Source organism: Saccopteryx leptura, chromosome 2, assembly GCF_036850995.1.
Source record: "Saccopteryx leptura isolate mSacLep1 chromosome 2, mSacLep1_pri_phased_curated, whole genome shotgun sequence".
NCBI classification, from domain to species: Eukaryota; Metazoa; Chordata; class Mammalia; order Chiroptera; family Emballonuridae; genus Saccopteryx; species Saccopteryx leptura.
The window spans coordinates 263550677-263568559 of NC_089504.1; the positions used below are offsets into that span (position 1 = coordinate 263550677).

The window sequence follows — 17883 nt, forward strand, 5'->3', positions numbered from 1 at the left end:
GTGTAAAAGGATATGCCATAACATTATAAATCAGTGATTTATTCAGCCTTAAAAAATGGGAGTATTCTTATCAAATAATCTTGTAGGAAAGAAATAGGTATACATGAAAATCATTCCTATAATGAAAAATAAAACAAGTCCAGTTTTTAAGAGTACAGGTATTGGGTTTAATCTTCCCTCTCCACTTCCTCCCTCTGCCACATGCACAATCACTTGGGTTCTGTAGATTATGTAAAACTCCATTTGTTTTAGAGAGGAGTTTTATGTTTTCTCAAGGAGAGGTTCTAAGCTCAAGTACTAGTAACACTTCTTCCTCGGCACCCTAAACATATTAGTAATCTAGGAAGAAAGTCAAACTGGTATGCAAGCTGGACTCTACAATGTCTGAGAGAATCAAGGATTAAAGAAATAATTTGAACACTAAGGCTATTTTCATAATTATCCACTCAGCAGGAAAATAGATCAAATGACAAGATGTATTGTGTTTTGGCAAAGAGCGTCTGTTTTCACACCTTTTATTAATTGCATATTCTTAAGTGGAATTAAAGCAATTCTGCAGCAAATTATACAGGTGACTTAACACATTAGTACAGGCTTTCCAAATAACCCCTTAATTAGGGCCACAAGGACAGTATGTGATGAGAAACCAGAAAAATTTAATATATTTACACCTTCACTTACAGTCGAAACATTTTAAATGTAGACAATGATTTAACCTCATATGAATGACATGGGAACTATAGTAAAGAAATTAGAGATCTAAAAATCTCACACATTATTTGAAAACCTCATAAACAGTAAATGCTTATAGCAACAAAGATTAAATATTTAAGAATAAATTTAACAAGAAATGTACAAAACCTATATGAGGAAAAATTTTAAATACTGAAATACACAAAAGTTGACTTGATCAAATGGAAAGATATTTATTTCCTATATTTGGAAAGGATGACTCATATTATGAATGTTAGTTCTCCCTAATTTATTTATTTAAAAATTATTTAATGATTTTAGAGAGAGGAATGAAGAATCATTGGTTTGTTGTTTTGCTTACTTACGCATTCATTGGTTGATTCACGTCCATGCCATGACCAGAGATTCAACATGAAACCTTGGTGTACTTGGGGCGATGCTCTAATCAACTGAGCTACCCAGCCAGGGCAGTTCTCCCAAATTTGTAAATTCAATGCAACACCCCTCTCCCCAAATACCAACAAGCAATTTTATGGAGTCAAGAAACTCATATTAAAGTTCTTATAAAACAAACAAGAATAGCCAGAAAAACATTTAAAAAGAAAAACTATAATGGAGACATAGGCATTCTAGACATTAGTACATAACTATGGAGCCTTTTTCTTAAATAATGTTGTATTATTGCATGAATTGACAAAGAAACTAGTTTCTTTGCGGACTATAAACTCCACAATTAGAACCAAACATACAGTGTATGACAAAGGTGGCATTTCAAATCACCGGGAATAGACTCCTAAATAAATGATGCTGGGACAACTGGGAAACCATTTGAAAAAAGACAAAACTAGGTCCATATCTCACACTGTACATTTAAAGATCTAAATGTAAGACAAAAAACTACAAGTACTAAAAGAAAACATGGGTAAATTCCTCTTTATCCTGGGTGTAAGAAAAAACTTTTAGCCATGACTTAAAATTCAGAAGTAATAAACAGAATGACTGACACATTTGACTACATAAAAATAAAAAAAAATTTATGGCCAAAGATACCATAAACAAAAGCAAAAGTAAACTGAAAAACTGGGGGAATATATTTGCAACACATACCACAAAGAGCTAATATCCCTAATATATACATGACTCTTAAAAACTGAGCTATAACAGGCCAAATATCTGATAGAAAAATGTGAACAGACAATACCAAAAAGAGATATAAAAATGATCCTCAAGCCTATGAAAAAAATGTAACTTACATATGCAAGCTAAAACAACATTGAGGCAAAATTTCTCTACCAGACTGGCAAAAACTGGGAAATGTGACAGCACAATATACTGACAAGACGGTAAGGAAAAAGGCACTCTCATATACTGATACTGGGAATGCAGCCTGATGCAACTCTTCTTGACTAGAAAGTGTCAATATCTAAAAACTAAATATGCACTTAGCTTTTGACCCAGCAATTCTACTTTTAGGAATCTGTGCTGAAGGCATAATATCACCTTGTGTGGAAATATCTTTCCTTGTTTCAAGCTCAGTAATACTCTGGTCTCTGCTTAAAGTGTGTATGTCATACGATACCTGGCCAAGCCATTACTACGTCTGTTCTCCTCAGGGAGGGGACAGGATTCCTTCCACTGCAGCATTAGAGGGGCATGGGTAGGCAAATGGCCCCACTCGCCATGGAAGACCGACATCCACTTTTTAAAAAACAATTAAAAATTTTTTCCCACTGATGTGAGAAATAAGAGAGAGATAGGGGCAGGGAGGGGGAGAAAGAGGGAGAAGAGAAAGAAGTGGGGAAGGGGAAAAGGGAAGTGAGAGGGGCAGGGGAAGAGGAGAGAGAAAGAGGGAGAGAAAGAGAGGGAAATAAAGGAGAGGGAGTGAAAGCAAGGAAGGGGAAAAGAGGGAGAGAGAAAGGAGAGAGAAAGGGAGGGAGAGGAAGGAGTATGGGAAGGGGGGGAGAAGTATTAACTCACTACTTCATTTAATTCTGTATTCACTGACTGAAGGTCAAACTCACCGCAACCTTGGAGTGCGGGGACAATGCTTTAACACTAAGCCAGAGGTCGGGAACCTTTTTGGCTGAGAGCCATGAACGCCATATTTTAAAATGTAATTCCATGAGAGCCATACAATATGTTTAACACTAAATACAAGTAAATGTGTGCATTTTATGTAAGACCAACACTTTTAAAGTACAACAAGTCTCTGAATTCTTTTTAATAACGTTGTTATGCTGTTGCTAACCAATGATGAATAAAGAACTTCATACCATTAATGCGACTTCTGGGGCTGCATGGTTTTGCTGATGGCTTTGTAGTCTGGTTGATACGTGGTGAGGTTAAGCTTCATGCAGGCGTTGAGACTTCCATCTGTTACACGTGATCGTAGGTTGGTCTTAACGTTCTTTAGATGTGAGAAAGACTGCTCATATGCATACGTAGAGCCAAACATTGTCAGTACAGCCATATTCACACATTGCAGTGTGTGGTATGTAACGGGAAGCGTGTTCCAAGTTTTGACAATCAGCTGATCTGAGGGTTGAAGTTTTTTCTTTTTTTTTTGTATTTTTCTGAAGCTGGAAACGGGGAGGCAGTCAAACAGACTCCCGCATGCGCCCGGCCAGGATCTACCTGGCACGCCCACCAGGAGGCGATGCTCTGCCCATCTGGGGCATCGCTCTGTCGCAACCAGAGCCACTCTAGCGCCTGGGGCAGAGGCCAAGGAGCCATCCCCAGCACCTGGGCCATCTTTTGCTCCAATGGAGCCTCGGCTGCGGGAGGGGAAGAGAGAGACAGAGAGGAAGGAGAGGGGGAGGGGTGGAGAAGCAGATGGGCGCCTCTCCTGTGTGCCCTGGCTGGGAATCGAACCCGGGACCTCCGCACGCCAGGCCGACGCTCCACCACTGAGCCAACCGGCCAGGGCCGGGTTGAAGTTTTTTCATTTCTCCCCACTTGTGTTTGCTCCCCAACTCTGCTTGCTGTCGTGCAAGTCTTTCCAAATCTTCATTCAGTGACTTGAACTTATTCACCCACATGTCTGAGGCCTTCAGGTCAGCAGCTTGTAGCTCAAAATCTCTGATGGAGACACTGGGGATGTAACTCAGGTCGGCGCTGTCCACTGCACATTCGTGTGGATGGGTGATGAACTTAAAAAGACGAGTGCGCTCACGAAATTCTCCAAAGCTCGCTTTGAATGACTGTAGGAGATTAGATGTGAAACCCTCTAGTTGCTGGAGATCAAGATGTTGAGCAGGGTCACTTGCTGTGCATGCATCTTTAAACTCTCTGTTTTTAGGCCCTGGCCGGTTGGCTCAGCGGTAGAGCATCGGCCTGGTGTGCGGGGGACCCGGGTTCGATTCCCGGCCAGGGCACATAGGAGAAGCGCCCATTTGCTTCTCCACCTCCCCTCTCCTTCCTCTCTGTCTCTCTCTTCCCCTCCCGCAGCCAAGGCTCCATTGGAGCAAAGATGGCCTGGGCGCTGGGGATGGCTCCTTGGCCTCTGCCCCAGGCGCTAGAGTGGCTCTGGTTGCGGCAGAGTGACGCCCCGGAGGAGCAGAGCATCGCCCCTGGTGGGCGTGCCGGGTGGATCCCGGTCGGGCGCATGCGGGAGTCTGTCTGACTGTCTCTCCCCGTTTCCAGCTTCAGAAAGATAAAAAAATAAAATAAAATAAAAATAAATAAACTCTCTCAGTTTTTCAAAGTGTAATAAATGACCTGTTTCAATGTCAGCGATGAAGAGTTCCACCTTGTTTTCAAATGCAAACACTGCTTGTTGAAGGGATAAGACTGTATTTCCAATGCCTTGCATTTTCACATTGAGCTAGTTCAGATGTTCAGTCATGTCCATGAGATAGTAGAGCTTCAGGAGCTCCTCAGTGTTAGCTAACTCAGGATGCTCGACATTTTTCATTTCAAGAAAAGTCCGGCCTGTCCTGGCGATGGCGCAGTGGATACAGCGTCGGACTAGGATGTGGAGGGCCCAGGTTCGAGACCCCGAGGTCGCCAGCTTAAGCACGGGCTCATCTGGTATGAGTGAAAAGCTCACCAGCTTGGACCCAAGGTCGCTGACTTGAGCAAAAGGTTCCACGGTCTGCTGAAGGCCCACCGTCAAGGCACATATGAGAAAGCAATCAATGAACAACTAAGGTGTCGCAACGAAAAACTGACCCCTCTTGTCTCTTTCATAGGCAAAACAGCAAGACTTTCCTCATGTAGTGTGTCACCGACAGCATACCTTGCAATCACGCTGAACTGGGATATATGACTTACGTCTGTTGACTCATCCAAAGTGAGAGAAAAGAATGGTGCTGCATTTATGTCCTTCACTTATGTTGCTTCAATCTGATTTGCCATCATGATGGTACGATCGTGAACAGTTCTTGCCGACAGAGGCATGTCTTTTATTTGTTTGATTATCTTGTCTTTATCCGAAAAGTCGTCAAAAAATTCATTGGCAACATCAAGCATGAATGTTTTGGCATACTCCCCATCTGTGAATGGCTTTCCATTTCTCACAATTGCTAAAGCACCAGCCAAGCTAGCCGAATTCCAGTCAACTTGTTGGGTCCAAACACAGAGCTGCTGCTGACTAGCTTGCACTCTGCACAGTAGCTCTTGACATGCTTTCTTCCTGCTGTCCCCCGCTGGATATGTTGATGCTAATGTAGTATGGCGTGTGTCGAAGTGCTGCTTTATATTTGACCATTTCATCGATGCACTTTTATCATTGCATATTAGACACACTGCAGAACCTGCTCTCTCCACAAATGCGAATCCTCTGTCCATTCCTGCTGAAAAGTACGATACTCCTCATCTTTTTTTCTTTTAGCCATCTTCTTCGTCAAAAGGGTTTCTGCAATTAGCTGAATACTTGATTAAAAGGAGGGAAGTTTACTTCCTGACCTCACAACATCCCGTGTACATTACACATTATCCAATAAAAATTTGGTGTTGTCCCGGAGGACAGCTGTGATTGGCTCCAGCCACCCGCAACCATGAACATGAGCGGTAGGAAATGAATGGACTGTAATACATGAGAATGTTTTATATTTTTAACATTTTTTTTTATTAAAGATTTGTCTGCGAGCCAGATGCAGCCATCAAAAGAGCCACATCTGGCTTGTGAGCCATAGGTTCCTGACCCCTGCACTAAGCCACCTACCCAGGGCCAATACCTACTTTTGAAGCTGATATTGCTCTGTCTCTTTGCTGTGTGAGCACTGTTCAGTCCAGTGCTTGACTGTGTTGTGTTTTCCTTAGTGACTTGGACACCAAGATACAATGGATAGAAATGTCTGGACTTCTGTTTCTGGTGCAGTGATGATCTTTGCTATCCTCCAGGTAGCTGGAGTCTCCCCCCAGATTAATAATTGGTGCATGGCACCCTATGCCTTTGGAACTGATAACTAGTGCTCAGTATTTTACTCAACAGCTGGATTCTAAACAGAAAGTAACCTTTCCTTGAAGAGGTTTTTTGGTCATATACACATATACACATGGTTATGGACTGATGGTCATTCCTCTAATGATGTTATGTTTGCTCTTACTAATATTAAATTTATTCTCTGCTTCTATTTCTGTGCCTTTCTTTATATAAAACATTTTTACAAAATGCAATTATAGTCATCTTTCTGAAAATATTTTAAATGGCAATTAAAGCCAACGTAACAATGAACTTACCTCAACTGAAGTGACAATATTAACAACTAAAGACTAACTTCACTTAAACACAGGCAATGACAACTACATTATTTGGTTAATATTGACTTGTAAGACATTCCTCAATTTCAAGATATTAAAATATAAAAAAAAAATAAAATAAAATCACCTTAGAATTGATTTAATGTGACATAATTAATTAGTTTAATGTTATTTCAACAAGAACGCCAAGGCCCCTCAAGGTACTCTGTCACTATAATTCTGATACTCAAATTTTAGTTCTTATGATTTGTAATTTCTCTAGATACATGCCAAATATAATGTACATATGTAAATGGGTTTATAAATGTATAAAAGAATTTAAGAATTTGAAAACAGTAAATTTTAAAATAAACCTTTTCTTTTTTTTTTTTTTTAAATTTATTTATTCATTTTAGAGAGGAGAGAGAGTGAGAGAGAGAGAGAAAGTGGGGAGGAGCAGGAAGCATCAACTCCCATATGTGCCTTGACTGGGCAAGCCCAGGGTTTAGAACCGGCGACCCTCAGCATCCCAGGTTGATGATTTATCCACTGCGCCACCACAGGTCAGGCGAAAACAGTAAATTTTAGTATGTTAAATAAATGTCTAAAAAAACACACTCCAATGTCATTTACTAGTATATTCTATTTTTTTCTTAAAACATATAACCTTTTCAGCCTAATATAAATATTTACTCTAGGCCCTGGCTAGTTGGCTCAGCAGTAGAGCATCGGCCTGGCGTGTGGAAGTCCCAGGTTCGAGTCCCAGCCAGGGCACACAGGAGAAGCGCCCATCTGCTTCTCCACCCTTTCTCCTCTCCTTTTTCTCTCTCTCTTCCCCTCCTGTAGCCAAGGCTCCATTGGAGCAAAGTTGGCCTGGGCGCTGAGGATGGCTCCATAGCCTCCGCCTCAGGCACTGGAATGACTCTGATTGTAGCGGAGCAACGCCCCAGATGGGCAGAGCATCGCCCGTTGGTGGGCATATCGGGTAGATCCCGGTCGGGTGCATGTGGGAGTCTGTCTCCCCCCTGCTTTTCACTTCGGAAAAATAAAATAAATATTTACTCTAATACTGCATGTTCAGGAATAGTGACTACATATATAATAAAGAAAGAGCAGTAAAGAGAGGGGGTAAGCCTTTTCTAGTGGACTTTTTTAGAACCAGATATTAATAAAAAAAAAAAAAAAAAAGGAAGATCAATACATATTTCCTAAAATTAGAAAATGAGATCCTTAGTGATATTTATGTATTTGAATACTGAAAAATGGGAAGACAGATCTAAACTAAAAATACCTCCCTTTTGGGAGAAACACTGAAACACTGTTGAAGATAGGAAGAAATGAAAGACTATCGTAGGTGACCACATGGCCTTAATGAAAACATGAAATTCCATTGAAAGTTTGCTTTTTCTAAGTCATTTGCATGTATTTTATACCCTAGTCTCCAGTTATATATTGATGTGTGTTTGTGTATCAAATCACTTTTGGAGCCACTTCCAAGTTAAATTATTCATATTCCCCAAATCTTCAAAAAAAAGGGTACACTGAAAAGACTCACCCCACTTATCTTATGGTCTCTCATATATTCTCACATATATCACATACTCCACTACTGTCCTCAGGTAAGCTATAGGAAACAATAAAAAGCTTTTTGAAAAATATTAAGTGACATGAAAATGATGGTTACTGTATAATAATACCAAGTGAAAAAAAGTACAAAAACCATATATATGACAGGTATCTGGTTCAGGTAGGATAGAAGAAGATACAACAGACTAACTTTCCCAGCACAAGAAGCCTGGTAAATTGAAAAAAAAAAAGTATTAATAAAGACATTATATTATCTGCAAGTCGTGGAGTGAACTATAATGGAGAACTATTCAGAGAACGACAGGTCCTCTCCTGGGTTTGCGTAGCCTGGGGACATTTGCTGATTCTGGGCACAGGCTGAGGACAGAGAGTGGTCCAAATGAATGATGACACTTAAGGAAATAAAATCAGCGTAACTTTTGAAGGTGTGTGGGGTTGGCTCAACAATTCAAAAATTTTAGAAGCCCCAAACACAAAAGTGTTGCTCTCTCACATGATTTATTGTATGAATGCAGGGGCTGGGTGGGAAGCCAGAGTTTCCAAACAGGCTCACAGGACTCCTGATGCTTTGCAATGTTTGAAAGACAAAGTGCTGCTTGAGTAAGGGGCCTGCCTCACATAGCACATCTCAGCCTGAACACACTTGCCCAACTGGAAGCAGTGTGAGGCACGCTGGAGAACAAGCTCAGAGCAGAAACACTCAGGCTGAATCGTTACTAGTCTTTCAGGACAGGGGGGCAGAGACCCATCGGCTCACAAGCAAAAGACCAAATGAATCTTCCCCAGGATCTGTGGGAAAGCAGAGGTAGACTGGGTCCAACGATAGCTACAACCGAGCCCCAGCCAGCTGGGTTCCTCATCAGCCTGTGGTGCCAGCCCCTCCAACTATATATGACAGAGAATAAAGGGTGCCCTCTTTGAGGTAAATAACACTGACTTCAGTTATTGGCCCTTTATATATAATGTGCAATATATCATAAAAAATTATGAGATATAGCTCTTGCTCTTCCTTTTTTGAACGGTTCCATTTTAAATCTGTTACAGTGGGCGAAGGAGGTGTCCCTGGGAAAGGGGATAAGGGGAGAGCCGTAATGGTCCAGAGCAAATGTTAGAGCCTAACTGGGACGAGAAGGGCATCCGCCTCCAACGCTAGCAGCCCAGAGTCAGGAGTCAGAGATCACGCAGGATGGGAGGACATCCCCACAGAGAGATGGCTCAGCACAACGTGTCAGAGACCCAGCAAGGTGAAGAGGACAGCCCCGCAGAAGGCTAGCACTGTACTGCACGCTACCTCAGCTGAGTGAGGAGGGCACTCACCTGGGAAAGCCACTCGCCTCAATGTGTCAGAGACCAAGAGGGTCGTGAAGGGGGCATCCTCCAAAAAAGTGGTCTGGGCAAAGTGTCAGAGCTTTGGTATGCTGAGCATATCCATGCAGGAGAGGGCATGACGGAGCATGAGAGACTGGTTACACACTGGGGACGGATGAAATAAGTTAAGTGTGATAAGATAATGGGCTCAGATTTCTCTGACCTCATCAGAGAAAAGAGTTACAAGTACAGAAAGAGAAAACTGAGTGAATCCTGTGGTACTGAACTGGAAGAAGTATGGGTGTGAGCTTAAGGTACACATAAACACACACACACACACAAATGAACACAGATGTAAATGCGTATGTATGTGTGTGTGTATGTATACATGTGCGAGGATCTGGGGAGAGTTATAGCCCAACAGCACGAGCATACCTACTGTTCAGATCTTGGTTTCTAAATACCATCCTACTAAACTGAACCAGAATGCTGGAAAAACTACTGTTTCCAGGGCTGGGAAAGAGATAAGTTCAAGATCAACTTACAAGTTCTTTTTAAGCCAGAAAGTATAAAAATTCTGAAAGAATTATGGGCGTATGTCAAAAGGAAACAGAAGCCAGATTGAAGTGTGGCCCATTGACCAAATCTGGAACAATTTGAACATAAAATTAAATAATGATAACAATACATTATAACACTGAATAAATAATAGGGAACTAGGAATCCAAACTGATAAATACAAAAGCATGAATAAGTTGAAATTTTGATAAAGACAGGATATTTAAATAACCTCCAAGTATCTCCCCGCAAAACAGTCATAAATTACAAGGAACAATAGTAATTTTACTGTGAAGATCTTGACAGAAACAACCTTAACCAAGTGAAGAAAGTAAACAATTTCAGTAATGGAACAAACTGAAGGTATGTGCCACTGGATTGGGTCCACTGAGAACACAGTATCACTTCTACAACATCCCTTCTGAGGATTGTAACAGAAAATGGAGTGATAGCTCTAAAAAGCAGAGAGAATAAACTGACCAACAGAATTTTCTATCAAGCAAAATTATCTTTCTATTCTATCTCAGCAATTAAAGCTGAGATGATTCATCACTAGAAATCAAAACTATAAAAAATATCAAAGTTAAGTTCCTTATTAGGCAAAGAAAAATGTTATCAGATAGAATCAGGAAAGTACAAGAAGGAAAGAAAGAGCATCAGAAAGGATAAATGTGAATAAAGATAAAATACAATTTTTTATGGAAAAACTGTACCTTGTGAGGTATTTAGCAAATATAGGAGTAAAAATATATCACAACTATAGCAACAGAAGCAGGAGAAAATAAACAGAATTATAGCATTTTAAGATTTCTACACTGTTCAGGATATGGCAAAAATATTAATTTAAGGTAGACTAATAACAGTAATTTTTGTCATAACCACTAAAATAATAATTCTAAAAGGAATAGCAAGTACCCAATAAAGAATGTAAATTGGAATAATGAAATAATACTTGATAAATACAAAATAAGTTGGGACTAAAAAAACAGAACAAAAAGCAGGTGGGACAAACAGAAAAGAAATTTAAAAATGGTAAAATTAAACAGATCTATACCAGTGATTACATTAAATAAAATAAATTAAACACTGCAATCAAAATACAAAAATTATCAGACTGGATTAAACCAAGACCCAACTACATGCTATTTACAAGAAGCACACTTTTCAATATAAAGACACAGTGTTAACGAATGAACTATGTTCTGCCCCCAAATTCATATGGGGAAGTCCTAACCTTCAATGTGACTCTATTTGGAGACAGGGACTTTAAGGAGGTAATTAAGGTTAAATGATGTCATAAGGGTGGGGCTCTGACCTGACAGGCCTGGTGTCCTGTAAGAAGAGGGAGACAACAGAGAGCTCTCTTCACAAGTGCACAGAGGAAAGGTATGTGAGGACACAGTGAGAAGGCAGCCATTTGCAAGCCAATGAGAGGTCTCACCAGCCCTGCCAGCACCTTGATCTTGAACTCGAAGTCCCCAGAGTAGTGAGAAAATAGAATGTCTGTTGTTTAAGCCATCCAGTCTATGATATTTTGTTATGGCAGCCCAAGCAAACTAAGACAGAGAGATAACAGTAAAAGGACAGAAACTAGACAAGGTGAAACTATACAAAGGAAAGCTGATGTGACCATATAACACTGAACAAAGTACACTTTAAGGCAATAACTAATAAATTTTAAAATGGACACTTCTCAGTGGTAAAGGATCAATTTAACAGGAAGGTAAACCAGTCTTAAATTTATATCTAATAACACAGTTTCAAGTTATATAGAAATAAAGATACCTAAGAGGAAAAGCAGGTAAATCACAATTGGAGGTTTTAACACAATTCTCTCAGTATCTGATAAACAAGTACATACACACACAAAAATCAGTAAAAATACAGACTACTTGACTAACACCACTAACCAACTTTACCTAAATGATAGTTGTAGAAGACTAAACCAAACTGCAAATTACAGTCTTTTCAAATGAACGTGAAACAGTCCCCAAAATACATCACATAATAAATGGGCCAATGACAAGTAAGTGTTCATTTCAAAATACTGAAACTTTCCAGAGTAGGTTCTCTCATCATGATAGAATCAAAGTAAAATGAATACAGAAAGAACTATAAAATCCACAAACGTTAGCAATTAAACAATACACATCTGGATAACGCTGATTCAAAGAAAAAAAATCACAGTAAAAATTTAAAAATATTTTGAGAATAAAAAAGTATCAAAATCTTCTAAATGAATTTAAAGTAGTACATAGCAAAATTTATCCCTCTCTGTACACATATTAGAAAAGAATAGTTGAAAATCAATGATCTATGCTTCCATCTCAAGAAGCCAGAAAAGGAGCAGCAAACTGAATCCAAAGAAAGTTAGAGGGAAATAATAAAGAGCCGACAGCAATGGCACCAAATGTATAATGGAGACAATCAACAAAGCTAAAACCTCATTCTTTGAAAAGATTAATAAAGTCGAAAAACCCTTAGCAAGAATAATCAGTAAAAATAAATTACCAATATCAGAGATGAAAAAGAGATAGCACTACATATTCTAAGAGAAACTAAAATGATGCCAAGACCATATTATGAATAACTGCAGGTCAATATTTTACAACTTAAGATAGAATGAACAAATCCATAAAAAACCCAACTTATTAAAACTGACAAAAGAAAAACATAAAAAATGCGAAAGTCTTATATATCAGTTAAAGAAATTTAATCTGTAATTTAAAGTCTTCCAAGGTCAGATGACCTCAATGGTGAAGTTGCCTAAGCATTAATTTATTTACAGTGTTTGTTATTAAATGTTTTTGGTAGTGGTTTTTTAAATGGTTGATCTAGGTATTTCTCTCTCTCTCTCTCTCTCTCTCTCTCTCTCTCTCTCTCTAACTTACTACTATTTACTGGCATTGCTATCTTCCCTCCTGCTCAATGGTAGCAGACAAGAGCTCCCCTTCTCCCACCAGGGTGGTGCCAAATGAGAGAGATTGAAAGAAAAAGGCCAAAAAGCTCTGATTCAGGAAGTCATTTATCCCGCTAATACCACTGACTACGCAAGCCCCCTTGTACTCACACTCTTCAGATTTGTGACATGACATTATTTTCCCTTTGAGGTCACCACCACTGTTGGTCCTTTCACTCACGTAAATATTGTAACAGGTAAGAAGATGGCAACATGAGTCACCAATGATAATTTGCCTCAAAACTGCTGGCCCTAAGTCCCTTACATCCCACAATAGATTTTGCTTCCAAAGAGCCTTACTATCCTTTCCATGGTCTTTCCCCACCCCACCTAATTGAAAAAATTGGGCTTAGGATCTGAATAGGCATTTCCCCAAGGAACATGTAAAAATGGACAAATAAGTATGTAAATGATGTTCAATGTCACTAACCATCAGGGAAATAAAAATCAACACCACAGTGAGATACACTGGCATGGCTATAATCAAAAGACAAACAACAGTGTGGATAAGGATGTGGAGGAACGGGAACTTTCATGTCTTGCTGGTGGGAATGTACAATGGGGCTGTTTCTTTGAAAAACTATCAGCAGTTCCTCAAAAGTTAAAACACACTGTTACCTTACCCAGCAATTCTACTCCTGAGCAAGACCCAAGAGAAATGAAAATATATACTATGTACATGCTCATGTTCAAGAACATTCACAGATGCTTTGTTCATAATAGACAAACAAAACTAAATGGAAAAAAACCCCCTAACAACTAAATGTCTATCAACAGGAGAATGGATAAATTGTGGTATATGCTTGCAATGAAAGGTTACACAGAGAAGTAAAAAGAAAGGAACAAATGATATATGTAACAACATGGATGACTGTCACAGATGTTATCTTGTACGTAATAAGCCTGACCCAAAAGAATATATATGATTCCAAATGTTTGAATTTCAAGAGGAGGTAGAACTAACTAATCAATGGTGAGAGAGATCAGAATAATAGTTACCACAGAGTGGGTGTGAGAAGATTGATATTGGCAGAAAGTACGTTAAGAGAACAAACTTTCTAGGGCTTCTGGAAATATTCTAATTTGATGTGGGTGAGAGTTGCACATATATATGTTACTTTACATTAAAGCTGTGGCAAAAAAAAAAGCTGTGGCAAATAAAAAAATACGCATACAAAAATGTATTAAGTTGTTAAGATTTTTATACTATATGTAACTAAATAAGTGTGTTTTGCACCTCTATTATTTTAAATAATGAAGGAAAACTACATCTCTTCTAATGTTATATATATATATATAAGTAGAGAAAATAAGAGAATGAAACGTACTCAATTTCACAGTGGAGAGGTTAAGACGGGTCGAGAACCTTTTTTGGCTGAGAGAGCCATGAACGTCACATATTTTAAATTGGCTTTGGAGTCAGAATGACATGTTCAAATCTAGATTTTGTCACTCAATAGCTCTCTATGACAGGGGTCAGGAAACTATGGCTCGTGAGCCAGATGTGGCTCTTTGGATAGCTGCATCTGGCTCGCAAACAAATCTTTAATAAAAAAAAATAATGTTAAAAATATAAAACATTCTCATGTATTACAATCCATTCATTTCCTATTGCTCATGTTCATGGTTGCAGGTGGCTGGAGCCAATCACAGCTGTCCTCCGGGACAACACCAAATTTTTATTGGATAATATGTAACATACACGGGTCGTTGTATGGCTCTCACGGAATTACATTTTAAAATATGTGGCGTTCATGGCTCTCTCAGCCAAAATGGTTCCCAACACCTGCTCTACGACATCTCAAAGTTCCTGTTTCTTCATCAGTAAAAACAGAAATATACCTAAATTGGGTTGATGTGATGACTAAAAGAGACAATATACATAAAGGTTTTATTTACTGCTTTATACCTTTCTCATGATTTGTTTTTTTCAGATGACAGAAAACTGTGAATTCAAATCTACAAGGATTTGACAGTTATCCTGTAGGCAGTGCAGTTGTTAAGGAGTTCTGACTAGGGCAGAGAGAGAGTCAACAGCAGTGTTGGCAAGGCTTTGTTGGCAGCAGGATGCTTGGTGGACTTGGGAGGAGCAGACCTGGCCAGGAGCAGCGGGACAGCCTCAAGGTAGAGGGCCCACTGCCATCATTTTAAGCCCCACATCAGCCAGGTAAAATCCAGAATTGCCATTATCCCCATTTTTTAATATGTTCTATTTATTTTGTAAATCTATATGGAATCTTTTTGTTCCGATTCATTAATCTATTCTTTCATTCCACAAGTATTCTTTTTTTATTGGGTATCATTGACATGTAATATTAGTTTCAGATGTACAACACAGTGATTTGATATTTGTATACATTGTGAAATAATCACTACATAAGTCTAGTTAATATCTTGTTTTCAAAATCTTTCACAAAACCCAGATGACCACCAAAGTACTGACTGAGAGGGTGTGTTGCTTTACGGTATTATATAAACCATGAGTTTATGTAATTTATAAACTTTAAATGTTTCAGTACCACTCAAAATAATAACCTTTTGAATTTCCTAACACCCAGTGCACAGTGTGGACACCTAACGTGACCATTGCTCCTACTGCTCCCTTCACCCTGCGTATTTCCTTCATGATACTTTTTATAATAAATCAGAGAACTAAGCAATAAATCTTCAGCATTTGAATACTTTTTAATGCACTTTTGGAGTAGCTTGTCTTTCTCCAGACTTGAAAGATCAAAGTTACTCAAGAGGTCTGCAGGGTGTGTATGTGTGTATTTAACCCATATCCCAATCTTAAGAACCTCGCTTTCCAGAGTTGAACTAAAAATCAATATTAAGCAGTGGAAAAGACAAAACTGTGTCCATAATATTGCCAGATAACAAATGAAATCTATAAAGGATCTTTCTTAGAAATAAAATTACAAGTTCCAATTCCATCAGAGTCACAGAATGTAGAAACTGCAGGGCAATAAAAATATCTAAGAATATACTGAAGGGTAAAAATGACAGGAAAACAAAGAGTAGACTGTGACATATCTCTAATTACTGCTCAGTTTCAGACTAATGGTAAAAATTAGTCTTCAGCTAGTTGATAACATCAGCCTGTCTCAGTTGGTTTAGTAACCAAGATCTGTGGTCAAGCAAATACTTCTAATAAAATTGATTTTCTTTTTTGGCAACCAATAGGCCAGTCAATAATAATGTTGTTTAAGAAAGACTGAGTCATGAAAGAGATGAACCTTTATCCATTTATTATGTTTGTATTGTCTATATCTTAAAAGAGTTTTCAATAATGAAACTAAAGAAGAAATTACAAGGGGAAAGCTATTCTGAGAGCTAATTTCCAAAAGCCCTGACTTGAAAACATGTTAGCAACTTAAACTGACAAAGCCAGAGTATCCCCCAAATGAAACTAGATCACATGTTAGGACTGTCAATAACAAAGGAAAAACCAAAGGTAGGGTTGATCTAAACTGGTCATGTGAATATAAAGAGAATGAGGAAAACACTAGCCAGGCATATGGTCCCAACTGATTCAGCCTAAAAACCTACATGGAACTTTTACTTTGCATTAAAGCTGATATTCAGTAAAGAGTGTTCTATAGAGCCACGCACGTATGGCAGTTTTTGTATTGTCTTTCTTACCTTTACATTATCCAAACAAACAGAATACAGGAAACCCATAGGCAAAAAACCTCAGGCTATGCCTAACTTGGGGATATTTCCCTCCAAAATACTCTAAAGAAATCCAAACCACTAAGTCAAAAAGATATATACACCCCTATGTTCACTGTAGCATTATTTATAAGAGCTAAGATATGGAAGCAACCCAAGTGCTCATCAAAAGACAAGTGGCCTGACCGGGTGGTGGTGCAGTGGATAGAGCGTTGGACTGGGATGCCAAGGACCCAGGTTCGAGATCCCGAGGTCACCAGCCTGAGCGAGGGCTCATCTGGTTTGAGCAAAAGCTCACCAGCTTGAGCCCAAGGTCGCTGGCTCGAGCAAGGGGTTACTCAGTCTGCTGAAGGCCCGCGGTCAAGGCACATATGAGAAAGCAATCAATGAACAACTAAGGTGTTGCAATGCGCAACAAAAAACTAATGATTGATGCCTCTCATCTCTCCGTTCCTGTTTGTCCCTGTCTATCTCTCTCTCTGACTCTCTCTGTCTCTAAAAAAAGTAAAATAGGCCCTGGCCGGTTGGCTCAGCGGTAGAGCGTCGGCCTAGCGTGCGGAGGACCCAGGTTTGATTCCCGGCCAGGGCACACAGGAGAAGCGCCCATTTGCTTCTCCACCCCTCCGCCGCACTTTCCTCTCTGTTTCTCTCTTCCCCTCCCGCAGCCAGGGCTCCATTGGAGCAAAGATGGCCCGGGCGCTGGGAATGGCTCTGTGGCCTGTGCCCCAGACGCTAGAGTGGCTCTGGTCACAATATGGCGACGCCCAGGATGGGCAGAGCATCGCCCCCTGGTGGGCAGAGCGTCGCCCCATGGTGGGCGTGCCGGGTGGATCCCGGTCGGGCGCATGCGGGAGTCTGTCTGACTGTCTCTCCCCGTTTCCAGCTTCAGAAAAATGAAAAAAAAAAAAAAAAAAAGTAAAATAAAAAACAACTGGATAAAGATGTAGCACATGTACACAATGGAATATTACTCGGCCATAAAAAGAATGAAATCTTACCATTTGCGACGATATAGATGTACCTAGACAGTATTATGTTAAATGAAATAAGTCAGACACAGGAAAACAAATACCATATCATTTCACTGACAAGTGGAATTTAAAGAACAAAATAAATAAACAAACAAAACAGAAACAGATTTATAGATATGATGAACAAACTGAAAGTTGCCAGATGGGAGGGAGGTGGGGGGGGGTGTAAAAAAAGTAAAGGGAGGCCCTGGCCAGTTGGCTCAGCGGTAGAGCGTCGGCCTAGCGTGCGGGGGGACCCGGGTTCGATTCCCGGCCAGGGCACATAGGAGAGGCGCCCATTTGCTTCTCCACGCCCCCCTCCTTCCTCTCTGTCTCTCTCTTCCCCTCCCGCAGCCAAGGCTCCATTGGAGCAAAGATGGCCCGGGTGCTGGGGATGGCTCCTTGGCCTCTGCC

At 39.8% G+C, this 17883-nt stretch overlaps 1 protein-coding gene across 2 annotated transcripts in view; it reads right to left on the minus strand.

Moving 5' to 3' along the window:
• ACBD6 (acyl-CoA binding domain containing 6) overlaps positions 1-17883 on the minus strand; it is a 149857-nt gene that overhangs the window by 53649 nt on the left and 78325 nt on the right. The gene's annotated exons all lie outside the window — the stretch shown is intronic.